General features: G+C 33.8%; 1 protein-coding gene across 2 annotated transcripts in view; it reads left to right on the plus strand.

Moving 5' to 3' along the window:
• The window catches only part of LOC128985370 (leucine-rich repeat-containing protein 24-like), a 231,400-nt gene that overhangs the window by 70,726 nt on the left and 145,949 nt on the right, over positions 1 to 14,725 (plus strand). For both annotated transcript variants that reach the window (XM_054404806.1, XM_054404805.1), the window contains one exon: positions 6,302 to 6,328. The gene's annotated coding sequence lies outside the window, so the exon portion shown is untranslated. The remainder of the gene's footprint in view (positions 1 to 6,301; positions 6,329 to 14,725) is intronic.

Genomic DNA, 14,725 nt, shown 5'->3' on the forward strand with positions numbered 1-14,725 from the left:
AACCTAACCTAATATAGTACTAATTAGTGGTAGTGAATTAACGGAAGTGATCGTGGTCTAACGTAAAAGGTTATTTGTTATTGTTAATCATTTAAGGATTTAATTCCAAGATTGTATGGAAATCCTATACTCGTTTACATTTGGTAGAGTGTGTGACTAGTGGGGGCTTTATTTATGACGACGATTCGTACACTATTGAACCGTTTTGTTTACTTGTGTGTTATTGACATAAAATTGGATCATTCGTAGCAGACGGACACGAAGACAGTTTTACTTATTTATTGAATTGCTATATGTCTTCAGCATAATTTATAAATTAGCGATGGAAATTGTTAGGAGTTATCGTTAAACTGACTTGCTACATCCATAACTTCCGTAGCTTGTAGCGTTTGCTTGTTACTTTCATAGAATAAAGTATGAAATAAACAATAAGATCTCCCCTTTGAAACAGCTGATGTAATTGATTCCATATGACACAGATATAGTAACAATCAATCAGTAAATTCAAGCAAAGTCTATGATCATTTCAGACCAATTTTATGTGATTCAGTTATAATAAGCGATAAAAGTGTTGGGAAGAAAAAGTCTAATTGAGGTTTCTGAATGGAAACCCAATCTTCTCATCCCGTCTTTATTTTCTCTCACATCCAAAGGTTGGCATTTTTGTTATCACTTTGAATGTCCTGGCAGTCTTAGCATTATACGCAGAACATTAATGTACACGGTATTACAAATCTCTGAGATAATGAGCATGCGTTGAAAGTGACAAATGAAGGGTTAAACCGACAACAAAGCCGTTGTCATCTTTTGTTAAGGAGAATGGCGACGATTTAAATCTTGCAGGATGAAATGGAATGAGATGATGAAGTATAACCATTGTTCTGTGAATACTTTTGCTTCAACAATAGGAAATTCAATTTGATGCAAGGTGCTTCTCAAATAATAAAATTAGTATGTTCTTGAAAATTGAATATAGATTCGGAGTAGTTGTTGTATAGCTTTTACAAAACAAATTATGTTACAGTAAACCTTAATTTAATTTAACTTATTACGTTTGCAAAATTAGCTCCCGAAATAAAACATTGAAGCAGTGATGTTTTTTAAAGGATTTGTTTTTAAATTTGACAACCTGTTAAAAGACAAATGTTTACTCGTTAAAATATTCATTGAGGTGAGATAATTGCCCAGGAAGTAATTAATTGAAAGTTATGAAGTACAAAACAGAACTCTGGGAAGTTCAATCTCCGCTGTGCGTCGACTTCCTTGTCTTGTTAATGTTAATTGGTTCATGTAACATTAACGACATAACTGTTTTGACATCGCCAAAACCTAAACCAAACATCATCTGCGTTATGTTCGGTAAACTTACTACTTCAACATTGGAAAATCTTCAGAAATGCTTCTACGTAGACTTTATAACATAATATAAAAATAGTAAGACAGAACTGTAAAACATTGAGAACGTTATTTTATCTACTAAGTATGTTATCTTGCATTATGAAGTACCTTGCTATGTATTAATTCTGTCACATTCACTGCCAAAATCAAATAGAAACCTATTAAGGTGCGTTTGATTTTTCCAACACGTATCATTAAAGTAGTGTCGATTTTGAACATTCCTTGTTAAATATCAAATACTCTAAAAATAAATCAAATAACACGTAACGGCCTATTTCACCGGTATTTCCACGTAATATGAAACCGCATGGGCGATGACACCCACCTTTCATAGCCATCTCGCTAGCGTTTAATATTTACAAATTGGTTTGATTAATCAAAACAAATCAACAGATTTTTAATGTCCAATTTGTTTACCAGGAAGTATCAAATAACATTTTATCGTACATTTTGTGTTTTGTGCTATTTTAACATCCTTATTTTTTTGTCGTATTCACAGCTTTTTTACCTGATTTATCATCATTATATTATTTTGCGACTTTAGACAACTAACTGTATTTAATGAGATGCCATTCAAAGTATGGAATATGATAAGTATCGACAGTCATTACACTACCATAAACCTCTACTCCTACTGTATGGCTTTACAATAAATTGTCCAGGACTATACTGTAGTCGGGATGCTTTTCACATTACTTCAGGGTAGGGATTGCGGCACTATCACATTTATAAAATCCATAAGTGAACTTTGGCTGGATTTGAACTTGACACCTCAGTGACCGAAGTCTCACGCTTTACCTCTAGACCAGATTGCACCCCAAAAATGCAATAGAAATTGCATTATTCAATTTAAACATAACGATTATTGTAGTTTTTTCTGATGATTTGTTATCACTTTTTTACTGAAGTGTGTATTTGTTTCGATGTAATACAAAATAATCTCTTACCAGTTTTTTAACACATTGAGATACTCAATCTCGTGACAGTATGACACTCGCATGTACAATTAATACCCGTCTGGCCATTATATGAATGTGACAGAGTATTTATGTATTCCAACACCAGGACAACAGATATATCAGGATACTTTGTCGTAGTTATGTATTCCAACACCAGGACAACAGATATATCAGGATACTTTGTCGTATTTATGTATTCCAACACCAGGACAACAGATATATCAGGATACTTTGTCACAATCTCTTGTGTAATTAATGGCGCGTTCACACAGAACTTCTTATTTACTCTCCGTCGCTTTGTTGCAAACTCACATAAAAGCAAATCGTTTTTATCTCCCTCAATTTTATTCCATCGTGTTTGAAACGTTTCAATGTACTAAATACATTTTATGAAAGCATCGAAATTGAAATGTTATTGTATGTTATCTTTTTTCGTACAGACTTGTGAGCATTTTTTCAAAAGTATTTATTTTAATTTGTAGTGAAAATTGGCAAAAGCATATTTGAGCCAGTTTTCTATAGGCTAGTAAACTTAAAACACGTTTCAAACGACCTTCTGCTAACTTAGAAACAAATTTCATATCAAATCGGCCATGATAACCTTATTACTAAAATAATAATTATTTTCCAAGATAACCTGAATTAAAAAATATATATTGTCCTAAAAGAACGTTTTTTTATACTGAATGTCTTTCCTTCAGCCGCTCCCTGTAGATGTTTTTTATCTTTCCTTGGTTTTAACCAGAATTTAAGTAATTTCAAGTTATAGTTGCCTGACCTTGCGATTTGTCAAACATTAATAAATAAATATATTATTGTTCAAAGGTTTGTTGCGAACATTTTCCATCACGGTGGTAAAAAACGATACACAACCTTTCGGGATCATATTCCAGATCCCCAAACGTTGTGTTTTGTTTTTTACCATCGTGATGTAAAATGTCCGCAATAATCCGTTGAACAACATTAGGCCAAACTTACCATCACCAACAATGAACTTCAAACAAAGAAACAAAAAGTGTATACCTTAACCCTAAGTATAAAATCAAACTGGTAGGAAAATCTATAAAATTATACCGAAAAATGTGGTACGTTAAATTCATCGTATTAATTATTTAACAACGCCGAACATCAATCTGTAAAACTCGAGTACTAAGAATTTGTAAATCTGCAAGGAAATAACTGCTTCTTACATGTGTAAAATTTCATAAATTTCAATGTTTTGTCAAAAACACTTTTCAACTAGTAATATAAATTTGGAAGTAAACAGCGATATGTTTATACATAATATTAGGACAAAGGTCATGGATTATTTTTATATTAAAACCAAACTCGCTCACTTTTCACGTAACCAAACATAATTTTAATGAAAATCTTTCACCAATTTTATAACTTGTTTCATACAAAAAACGTGCCTGTGATCCCTTAATTTTTAAACACCAGTGCGTTACCAGAGCTGCCTCGGAGGACAGCTGGACTAGTCCCAGCCTGGGATCAATGCGGAGGTAGTACGTCCTACACAATCCCTTGATTACAACCGTCTCACTTAATTAGATTATATTGTGCCTTGGCAAATGATTGTCTTCGATAGTTCTCCGAGTAAACCGAACCTGTTTATTTTGGATCATGTTGTTTGTAGATGTGTTCTTGCGAAATAATGTTTGAACATTTAGTTTGATTGTGTAACAGGATATTGTTTTTCGTTTCTGCTTTAAGAAATGTGTTATACAGGGTGAATAAAAAGCCAAGACCCCCCCCTTTAATATTTTTCCCATTAAATATACAGAGATATTCTTTTGGTGGTCGTGCAATCTTAGCAGGAAGTTTAATTTTATGATTTTGAAATTTTTGAGTGTCCCCCCAAAAGGGGGGATTTGGGGGGGGTAACTCAAATATTTTAAATGTAAACCCCCTTCAAGTGACACCTCATTTTGAAGTATTTACAAAAACTTAAAGAATGGTGAAAACCAGAGGTCGCTATCCCTTCTCTATCCAAAATGGTAGCCAATATTACCATTACAAACTAATTTTACCATTGATTTTCTACAACATTTGACGGGCTACCATTTTGGATAGAGAAGAGATAGCGACCTCTAGTTTTCACTATTCTTTAAGTTTTTTTAAACACTTCAAAATTAGGTGTCACTTGAAGGGGGTTATACAAATCAATACGTTTACAATCCTGAAAGAAAATACACCTTGGTGTGTACCATAGCCATTTCTACATGTGTATAGTTTCTACGTAGTCATTAAACTGTTTGTAATTTTTTAGTCCTAGAGGTTAAAATACCTTAATCCTTCAATGTGATCACTTCACCGATTACGGATTAAGGTATTTTAACCCTTAGTATTAATTTAAATTGTGATCCGGAAGCAGAAACAACAAAAATGTTTGCGAGTCTGTCGGTGACACACAATATAATTGCATTGTAACAAAAAAAAAAAAAAAAATGAGGACAGGGATCAAGATTAAATATTTTTTTCTCCTTTTATCTATTCGCTTGATTTTTTACAACATATTTGAATAATTGCATACTTACACTTGTAAATTATGCCTTGTATTTGTTGACTGCTGAAATACTATATCACGTACATTTGGTTCACGCGTTGAAGTTCAACTAAAGCCAAACAAATCCATTCATTGTCATTTTTTGTGAACTTCAATAACGAATTGCAGTGAACACGAGAACACACTAGAGTCTAGTATCATTCTGCCAACCAATTGGTGTTTAAAATGCACGTTGTATCTCGGCAGTAACTCGAGCAATGATAATCATTCCCCTGCAGCATCGTGTTCGGTTAGTTCAAATTAATTTTATTACCTAACCACACTCGGTAATTGAAGTTTTATTTACTTAATAATTAGTCAATTAACGTGATACAAATGAACGTCATTCGTTTATATCGGCCCGATATGACACGTTTAGCCGATGTAATTAATTAAAATTGTGTCACGGGGTGGATTATTTTTAATGTTCACGCGAAGCTCGTTGCCCATTTGTAATGCTAATTACTTTCGTTAGGCCTAGTTGAATTAAATATTGATTTCGACTTTTATAATTGAAACAAAGGGTAATTGGGCACGTAAATAAAATTTTACCATCAGTAAAACATATTTGTGCTGTTCCCATTTAAAAAATTGGATTTTAATTTAATTTTAATTGTTTCTACTTTTTAAATAAGAATTATTGTTTAAAACATGTTATGACTAATTACCTCCTTTAGGTGAATTAAATGTTTATTACAAATCTCATGATTTAAATAAAGAGATTAGCCACGTGAACTAAAATATCGTTTTTTAACGTTTTATTATTTCGATTTACATATGTAACAAATTCAATTAAATATGAACCGTTTTAAATTTTTAAATGTTAAAACCAATCTTAAACTGTCTGAAACGATCTTTTATGTATTCAAACAGTTTGAAAATGACCCCAAGAACGTTTTAATTAAGTCAAACTGCACGGAAGTGAAACAACAAACTTTGTGATAGTTTTCAGTGAGGGCGGAACCGTGTGTCTGGGGAGGGTCTGGACTCCTTATTCAATCTGATATACAGTATACATTGAGGGTTCTTCCCTTACGCTTCAGAGGGTCAAGAGTTAGGGGTGAATTCCCCCAGCTGCCGGATTGTTTATTCAGTGTATTGTAGGAATGAGAAATGATTAAGCACTGGTAACAATGGAGAAATTGTAATTAAACTTGTAAAATATGCAAAGGTTTAATTGTTATCTACGTTTTTTGTTTCTTTTGTGTTGAAGTTTTAAAATTTAACTCAATATTCTTAAGGCTCATACGTAAGCATTATTTGCATAAAGAACTGGTCAAACTATGTGAGTACAAGATCGAGTAATATAAAACTTACCATTTTGCTATTAACTTGGTTTGGATAGTTTTGATCAAAGTTCTTGTTAAAAGTTACTAATAAGTTTTTGTTTTATTTTCAGATTAGCATCCGTCATGAGAATTATCATGTAAGTACTTTTAACCTGTTTAACCTTGATACCTCGACTATTGTTGAAAGAAAAAAAGTAACTTACATAATAGTGCACGATTTTTGAATTATTGGTTGGATTGTTAGATATCGCACTGCAAAAAAACCCCATCAAAAAAGTTTTTTTGTAGCCTAATTTTATTTACCACGATAATAAATTCAAGTCAACGCTGGCACCACTAGAGGTCATAGCCTAAACTTGATTATGGCATGATCTCACATTTGATTATATGTCTAAAAAGCTATAGGCCTAACACATAAAAAAAACCATAAGCATTAATTTGTTCAACAAACGCAGAAACAAATATTTTAGTGAGATGATCACTAAACTTGTAAGAAATTCTGTGTCCCACCTTCGCATCCTATAACGACGATATCCCCCTGCTCGGAGAGATGTACACCTCACTCTAGGTTATTCCTACTGTTTAGTTAGGCGAGAGCGGTCTAGTGGTTATATCGCGTGACTTCGGTCCCTTAGGTCTCGGGTTGAATCCCGCCAAATTAGTTGTACTAGCCAAATTGGCCAAATTGGTTGGACCCTTAGGTCCAGCCTGAAAAACTATAACTGCTTCGTGTCTAGCGTAAAAAAGGCTTTATCGTCGCGGCTTTATCGTATAACTAAAAAATTTGGTGATTTGAGGAATATGAACCCGGGACCTCTGGAACAGAGAGCACAGTGCTCCCTGCTCTGAACCCGTAACCCCACACTCTACAACTATTATCACTCACAATTTTTTTTCAATCATGTCACCTGATGTGATGTTGTGTTCTGACGTTATCTGAAGGCTCACCAGAGGCGGTTTTGTGACGAAATGATACTGTAAACCACATTTCACACGTGCTGACATCGGTGACGTTCTTCGAACCATCTCAGTTATTTATACTCAACCATGTCTCTTCCCTACTTACCGAATGGTTTGCTGCTTTAAAATTTGTATACAGAAAAGCATGTTTATAAAGTTCAATTTTAAAATGTATCTATCTGATTTGTTTATGATTTATACCGGTTATAAACATATTTGACTTTGTGAAAGGGTAATAAAATGAGAAGAAAACAGGTGATCCTTATTTGATATTAGTATTACTATTTGTGCTTTGCAACGTGGCGAGAATGCATAAAATATGAATATGCATCTTTGAGGCTAAAGTAAAACGTGTTTTATTTCTAGTTGAAGTCTGAATTCGTGATCTGCTTCTGAAATTAAATTAAATTTATTTTCATCATAAACAATTCTTTTTATACAATATCCAGTGTTATATTAATTCAAATCCTTGTCCTAACTCAATCTAACAATATCTAACTGCATTTAAATAAGTTAGGAGAAGTTTACGGTTTGTGACCCCTTCAATTAAAGATTTTTTTAAATATGTACACATTTCTGTATAGATTTAATAATTCATACAACAAATGAACACGCCACTCGCGTAGTTTAAGTTAAGCTCCAAGTCGCCGTGTTTGGATTAGTTACATCGTGCGTAACATGTGTTTTTCAAATATCTACTTCGTTTCTACGAATTTTATTATCAGACCACGGATGCGAGATAATGGATTATTACTGCTTATAAAAAGAAATCCTGTCTAAAACATCATGTTTATCCCCACAACACTTGCTCCAAAATTATTAATGGCCAACACTTTTATTCTGCACATTCTTAAACTAATGCAAACCTGTTAAGAATATATTAACCTAATAATTCTTCTCCAGAATTCTACTAGGTGTAAGATTCGCTCTAAATGAAAAGTGAGAGTGATGTGTCTCTCAAATTCCCTAGCGAGATGCTCGACAAAAGCTTCCCAAGACATGTAGAGATGAAAAATGCTTCCGATTTATCTGAGGCCTAATGGTGTAGCCTAACGTCTCGGGCTATTCGTCTGAAACGCGGATTAAAACGAATGGACGAAATAAGTCTTCGTTGCGTGTTGGTGTTGGTGCCGAGATCATAAAACTGAACCACAGTCATTAATCGGATCACGGGTGATGATTGGTCGATATTTAGTGGGGTGAAAACTGAATCATGTTAAATGGTCTAGTATCTCATAGGTCATTTATTTAATTATTGTTGGTAGAACAGGAAATTCCACCTCCAAGGTAATGCAGCCGCCAGTTTTTTTTAGTAACATAAATGACGAAGTTGCATTGAACCACTGGCAGAAAGTGCTGATGATAATTGCAGATTTTTTGTGAATATATATATTTTTTTAAATTTATTTACTAAGCTACAATGATATGACGATTTACTGTAGGCTGTAGACGCTTTTATACTACGTAAACCTTTTCAGTACAGTACAAAAAATAAGTGTAGTGTACTCTTAGAGTTGCCTTTTTCTAAACAAAAGTTGAGATTTTTACATAAAAATCCAAAAGGCAATGTTTAAACAGAAGGAGACATGTTCTAATCATTGGTGTAATCCACTAAAATATTATTACAATTGTATACATTTAAAATTCGTCTATAACTATACAAAACCAGGTTTACCCACACAATTCTGAACTGGGCTTAGAAATTCCGGCGCAATTTAGAGATCATTTTAGTGGAATGATATCTATCTCCAATACCAAACAGCGCTATCATTGGCTCACTTGCAATGTCTGTTACACGAGCATATCGTTTTATAGGAATACTTAACCCAGGTGTTCATGACAATTGTATCTCACAATTTTTCAGTTTATGTTGAATCACCATAATATGCGAATATCTATCGAGTTCAATGCGAACTAACGTGACGTTAGGTTGTTGAAGGCTAATTAGTGAACGCTCTACGTATGCTAAATTGATGGCCAGAAAATATTTAAAGGGCAGAAAATATTTAAAGGGTCAAAACTCATTCCACTTCATCAGTGGGCGTGTGGTTTGGCAATTAAAACAATTGCATAGAATATGTGGTTGCGAATGAACTTGACACTCAGAATGCATTATTAACTAAACAACTAATTATGCTTCTAATTGTGTTTTTAAAAGGCCTTGTAAATTTATTCTTGTTTTAATATTACAGTTACTCACATCACAATGTGATTAGAAGAATTCATGATGGGTGATATTGCTGATGCATTGTTACCAGAGTTGGCAAAAAAATCTACCTCGAGTAGACCTAAAAATATCTTCAAAAAATGTTTTAGTAGGTTTCAAACAATAATTGAATTAGGCCTATTAAAAAGTAACATTTCAACTGAACATTTTAGTAACATTTACGTATAAAAAAAGTAATAAGTCATTTTAGTGGTGTTATCTTGTAATAGTAATTTTATACATTTTGTATGGTAATTTGACAACTATAATTCTCATGGTAACTATAACTCAAATTCTCGTGGTAATATGATGCAGGTGTACCTTATGCAGTCTCAAAAAAAATTTTACTGTATAAAATTATTGTAATCGTTGTCTTAAAACATGTAGTTTGTATGCATAATAATATGCTTCATAAGTTCAAACATTTATGATTAAGAAGTAAAGTACTGTATGATTTATGATATTTTATGTATTAAAAGAGAATCATCTTTATCTATGCTATATTCAGTGGTAAAGATCGCTTTAGAGATAAAACGACATAAAACTTAACCAAGATGAGAACCGAGTTTAATTGATTTCATACCCGTCAGTAGCTGAGCGTGTCTTATGAAATATTACGTTCATTATTACACTCTTAAGATATTTGCTTCCAGTGCGCCAAGTATCTCCCGATATTATAAAACCATCAATATTTTATGTTACGACGGTTTACTAACTGTGTTCGATATACTTACCGAAAGTTGTTTATTCCATATTAATGTTATATTCTACTTGAAATTAATGTTTAATTCAAACGTAACGTAGGTACATGCACTACATTAACTTAATGACTATAAGTAAATGTCTCTAATAATACACTCATGTATTTAACACAAACAATTTAACCATTGTTTTGTATTTAATTATTAAAAAACGAATTCGTCTCATACAACCCAAAAAGTGTTGAATCTATTCTTAAAATTATTGATGTGGATTTCTATGAACATACTATGCTACTAAACATTTATTTATAAATATACAGCCTTTTTTATTAATTGTCTTTTTTGTACACTATGTATACATTTGCTTCGTTTATATTCGCATTATTTTATTCGAGTTTGTTTTATTCACTGTATAAATTTCCTGAATGTATGAAGGTCTATTAATAAGCTTTTGGTGCCCAACCTAACCGACCACATTACAGGTGAATGTTATTGTTAAAACTTTAGGCGGTTTCAGTCAACTGCCCTTAAGATGATATCTTAACTCTTAAAAAAATTGGAAGAAGTGATCGCTGAACAAAGCAACAAACACATCCCAGTTTTTGTATTTTTATGATACGTATCAACGAATATTTATTTCTAAACTCCTACAGGAATTTCAAGTCAATACGAAGACGACCAAAAAAACTATATCATCTTTGCGGTATAACAATTATTTCTGTATCAAATTTCAGCAAGTTTTGCGACGGAAAGATAGACACATTATTATTACAACAATACAGATGTACAGTCTAGACACAAAGTATGTGTAACAAAACTCTTAATTAAACTGATTTTCTACAAAAATTAAAATAAACCAGTTTTAAAAAGTTACATTTTTTGTTTATTATATTTCTACAAAACAATTATAACATTATTAAGACATATGCAAATTAATAACATGTGTTTCTCAAAGTGTTGTTACAAAATAATCCAAAGGGGACTAAGTTAAAAAGTTAAACATTTCCAACATTCTCCCCCCTTTTAAAAAAAAATCTTCAAACTCTTTCACAAGTCCAATTTGGTTGGCTTTTTTATTTCTCCCACTTTGGGTCTGAACTTGTGTTTCATTAGTCTTCACATTTGTCTCTTCTTTTCCTTTTGTCGTATTATAATGAGTTTCAGGTTCAGGTTGATAATTTTGAGCTTTATGAATGTGGTCATCCTTAGATTGAACTTCAAGTGGATAAAGCCGTTGAATAGGTCGTAAATAAATTCCATTTTTCGTTCTTACTTTTACAAGTCTTGTTACTTTGTCTTTCCCAGGAAATATTTCGATCACTTTTCCAAGAGGCCAAGAAACTCTTCGTTTATTTTCTGAATGGACGAGTACAATGTCTCCCACATTGATTTCACAAGTTTTGTTTACGTTCTTTTTAGAGGAATTTAGAAAACCCAAGTATTCCTTTTGAAATCTTGTTCTTAGTCCTTCTCGAATACTTAGTATATACTTCCATCTACTGTTCAAACTTGTCTTCTCTAATAAATCTAAATCTGATACATCATTACCTTGTATAGATTGGATGAACATAGATGGTGTCAGGGGTTTTAAATCTTCAGTGCCTTCTGAGATGTATGTGATGTATGTATGTAGATGTATCTACTGTTCATAATACCTTCACACTCACATACCAAGGTGTTCAGTTCTTCATGATTTAGTGAAGCACTTCCTAAGTTTCGTCTCAGTAGCTCTTTCAGAATCCTCACCAAACGTTCCCAGAAACCTCCCCACCAAGGGGCAGCAGGAGGATTGAATTTCCAAACGATATTCTTTAAGTTGAATTCATTTTGAATTTTACTCCGGTTAAGATTCTTAAGTTGATTACTCAAACCAACAAAATTGGTCCCATTATCGGTATAGATGACATTTACTCTTCCTCGACGAGAAATAAATCTTCTTAAGGCTAAAATGAAGGCATCAGTGCTCAATGAAGGAATCAATTCAAGGTGTACAGCCCTATAAACTGCACATGTAAATATTACAACCCAGCATTTCTTCTTCTCTCTTGTTATGAGTGGGCCTGCAAGATCAATGCCTGTGACTTGGAAGCAAGAAGTCAAATTCGTCCGGTCTTCAGGTAGAGGAGCCACAGGAGCTTGACATGGCTTGGTTGAAAACTTTTTACAGGGTATACATTGATGTGTGACTCGACCAATAGTCCTCCTCCCTTTCAAAATCCAAACTTTTTCCCTCAAAATAACTAATAGTGCTTGAACACCAGCATGCTTACTGTTAATATGTTGTTGTTCAATCATTCGTTCTGTTATAATGTGATTAGATGGTAACACAACTGGGAGAGTATATTCTTTGCTGTATTCTTGATCCAGTAATCTTGTATTCAATCTTATAAGACCATCTTCATCAATAATGGTTTTAACTCCACTTAAATGTTTACTTTTCTTCTCTCCATTGAAACTGTCTCTTTGCACAAGTTTAAACAGTAATTTCTCTGCTTGTTGAAATTCTTCTGACGTTATGTCCGAACTCTTCTTCTTGGTTTTAAACCGTAACATCCAAGCTATGGTTCTTACAATCGAAGAGTATTTAGAAAATCTTTGTCCTAACATGACAGCAATTGATAAGGTCTCAACGGTGCTTGCGGTAATCACTGACTTCTTCTTTTCACTCTCAACTGTTTCTCTGTCAGGTAAAGGATTTTCAGTTGGCCAAGCATTGCTATACAACCATGTTGGTCCATTCCACCATTGTGAATTGAGTAACTGTTGTGGTAAGCAACCTCTTGAAATTAGGTCTGCGGGATTTGCATGACTGGAAACATATCTCCATTGCGATGGATTACTAAACTTATTTATTTCTTTGACTCTATTGTTTACAAATACAGACCATTTCCCTTGATTGGTAATCCAAGCTAGTGTAACAGAAGAATCTGACCAAAAGAAACAAGGTAAGTCAGGTTTACCTAGACATTGAAGAGCCAAGGTACAAAGTCTTACACCAAGGAGTGCTGCCATCAGTTCCAACCTTGGTAACGTAATTGGTTTCACTGGCGAAACTCTAGATTTGGCTAGCACTAAACTAACATGTACAGCATCATCAGCTTCAGTCCTCAGAAATATACAGGCTCCAAAAGCTGATTTGCTAGCGTCACAGAACACATGAAGTGTGCTTGAGTTATTCATAATGATTCGACGTTGAATTTTACACTCCTCAATAATTGGTGTTTGTTCAAACCATTTTTGATACTCAGACTGGAGATGTTCTGGTAATTTATCATCCCATCCAATTTTTAAACTCCAAGTCTTTTGCATAATAACTTTTGGGATGAGTGTCGTAGGGGCAGTAAAACCTATGGGGTCATAGATTTTTTGTGTGTGGGATAGTAATGATCTTCGAGTTAATTCCTCAGGTTCCAAGTTTGAAAATGAAACATTACAAAACAAAGTGTCTGAAGAACAGTCCCACTTTAACCCTAAAACGTTTTGTGTTGTTGGCTCAAAGTTTCCAGCCCATCCCCTTAGGTTGAATTCTCCAAGCCTCAAAATGTCTTGTGCTTGTCTTACCAAAGAATCTCGATCATTCTCATTGTCTACACCCGTCAAACAGTTGTCTACATAAAATGATTTCTGTAATTTGTCAGCTACGGACTTCAAACAATCTGGTGCATTACGTAATAAATTATTGATTACAGCTCCTAACAAAAAAGGACTGCATGTTAGTCCAAATACGACTCTAGTATGTCGATAAATCACAACTTTTCCTTCCTCCCACCATAAAAACCTAAGCATGTCTCTGTCTTTAGGGGACACAAGAATTTGGAGAAATGCCTTTTCAATGTCAGAAGTCAAGCCAAATTTATTTTTCCTCAGATTAGTTAGTACGTTTGGAACCAACTCAATCAAATTTGGACCTACTTCAAGACAATCATTTAAACTACAACCATTTTTGTCCTTACACGAGGCATCGAACACTGGTCGTATTCGAGTAGTGCTCCCTTCTTTAATGACTGCTCGATGAGGAAGGTAATGAACAGAATTAACAGTTTGGTCCAAAGAAGTTTCTTTTTTTTCAACCCTTTCAATTATTCCCTTGTTAACCCATTCTTTAAAAGTAGCATCATAGTCTGCATATAAATTCATATTTTTCAGCTTACTTGTAGTTGTGAGTAGACGTTTCTCAGCTACATACATATTGGACTCCAGTGAGGGTCGTCCTTCAACCCAAGGAAGTTGTACGATGTAGCGGCCAGTCGAGTCTCTTGTCACAGTATCCTCAAAGAACTCTACCACTTGCTCGTCCTTTGCTCCCTTCTCCAGTTTCACACTTGGGTCTGTGATTCCCATCGTCTCAAGCTCCCAAAACTGCTTAACATTCTGTGAGGACTGTAAAGCAATAAACATAGATGAGACAAAAGATGAATCTCTACCAGATGATTCAGATGAACCAACAATCGTCCAGCCCAATCGTGTTTTTATGGCCACAAGTTGGTCATTTACTTTGTGAAACTCCGAAGTGATAATTTGTGACCAAACATCAGCACCCAATAACACATCAATACTAGCAGAGTCTTCTTCGTCAGAGGTCGATATATCGCTCAAAATGATGTTATCTTGCTCCAAACGTTTTATCAAACTGTAGTCACAAAACTTGGGAATCCGGTTACAAATAA

This window comes from Macrosteles quadrilineatus, unplaced genomic scaffold, assembly GCF_028750875.1.
Source record: "Macrosteles quadrilineatus isolate MER2022 unplaced genomic scaffold, UCM_ALF_1.0 Scaffold_2__2_contigs__length_208266976, whole genome shotgun sequence".
Classification (NCBI taxonomy): Eukaryota; Metazoa; Arthropoda; class Insecta; order Hemiptera; family Cicadellidae; genus Macrosteles; species Macrosteles quadrilineatus.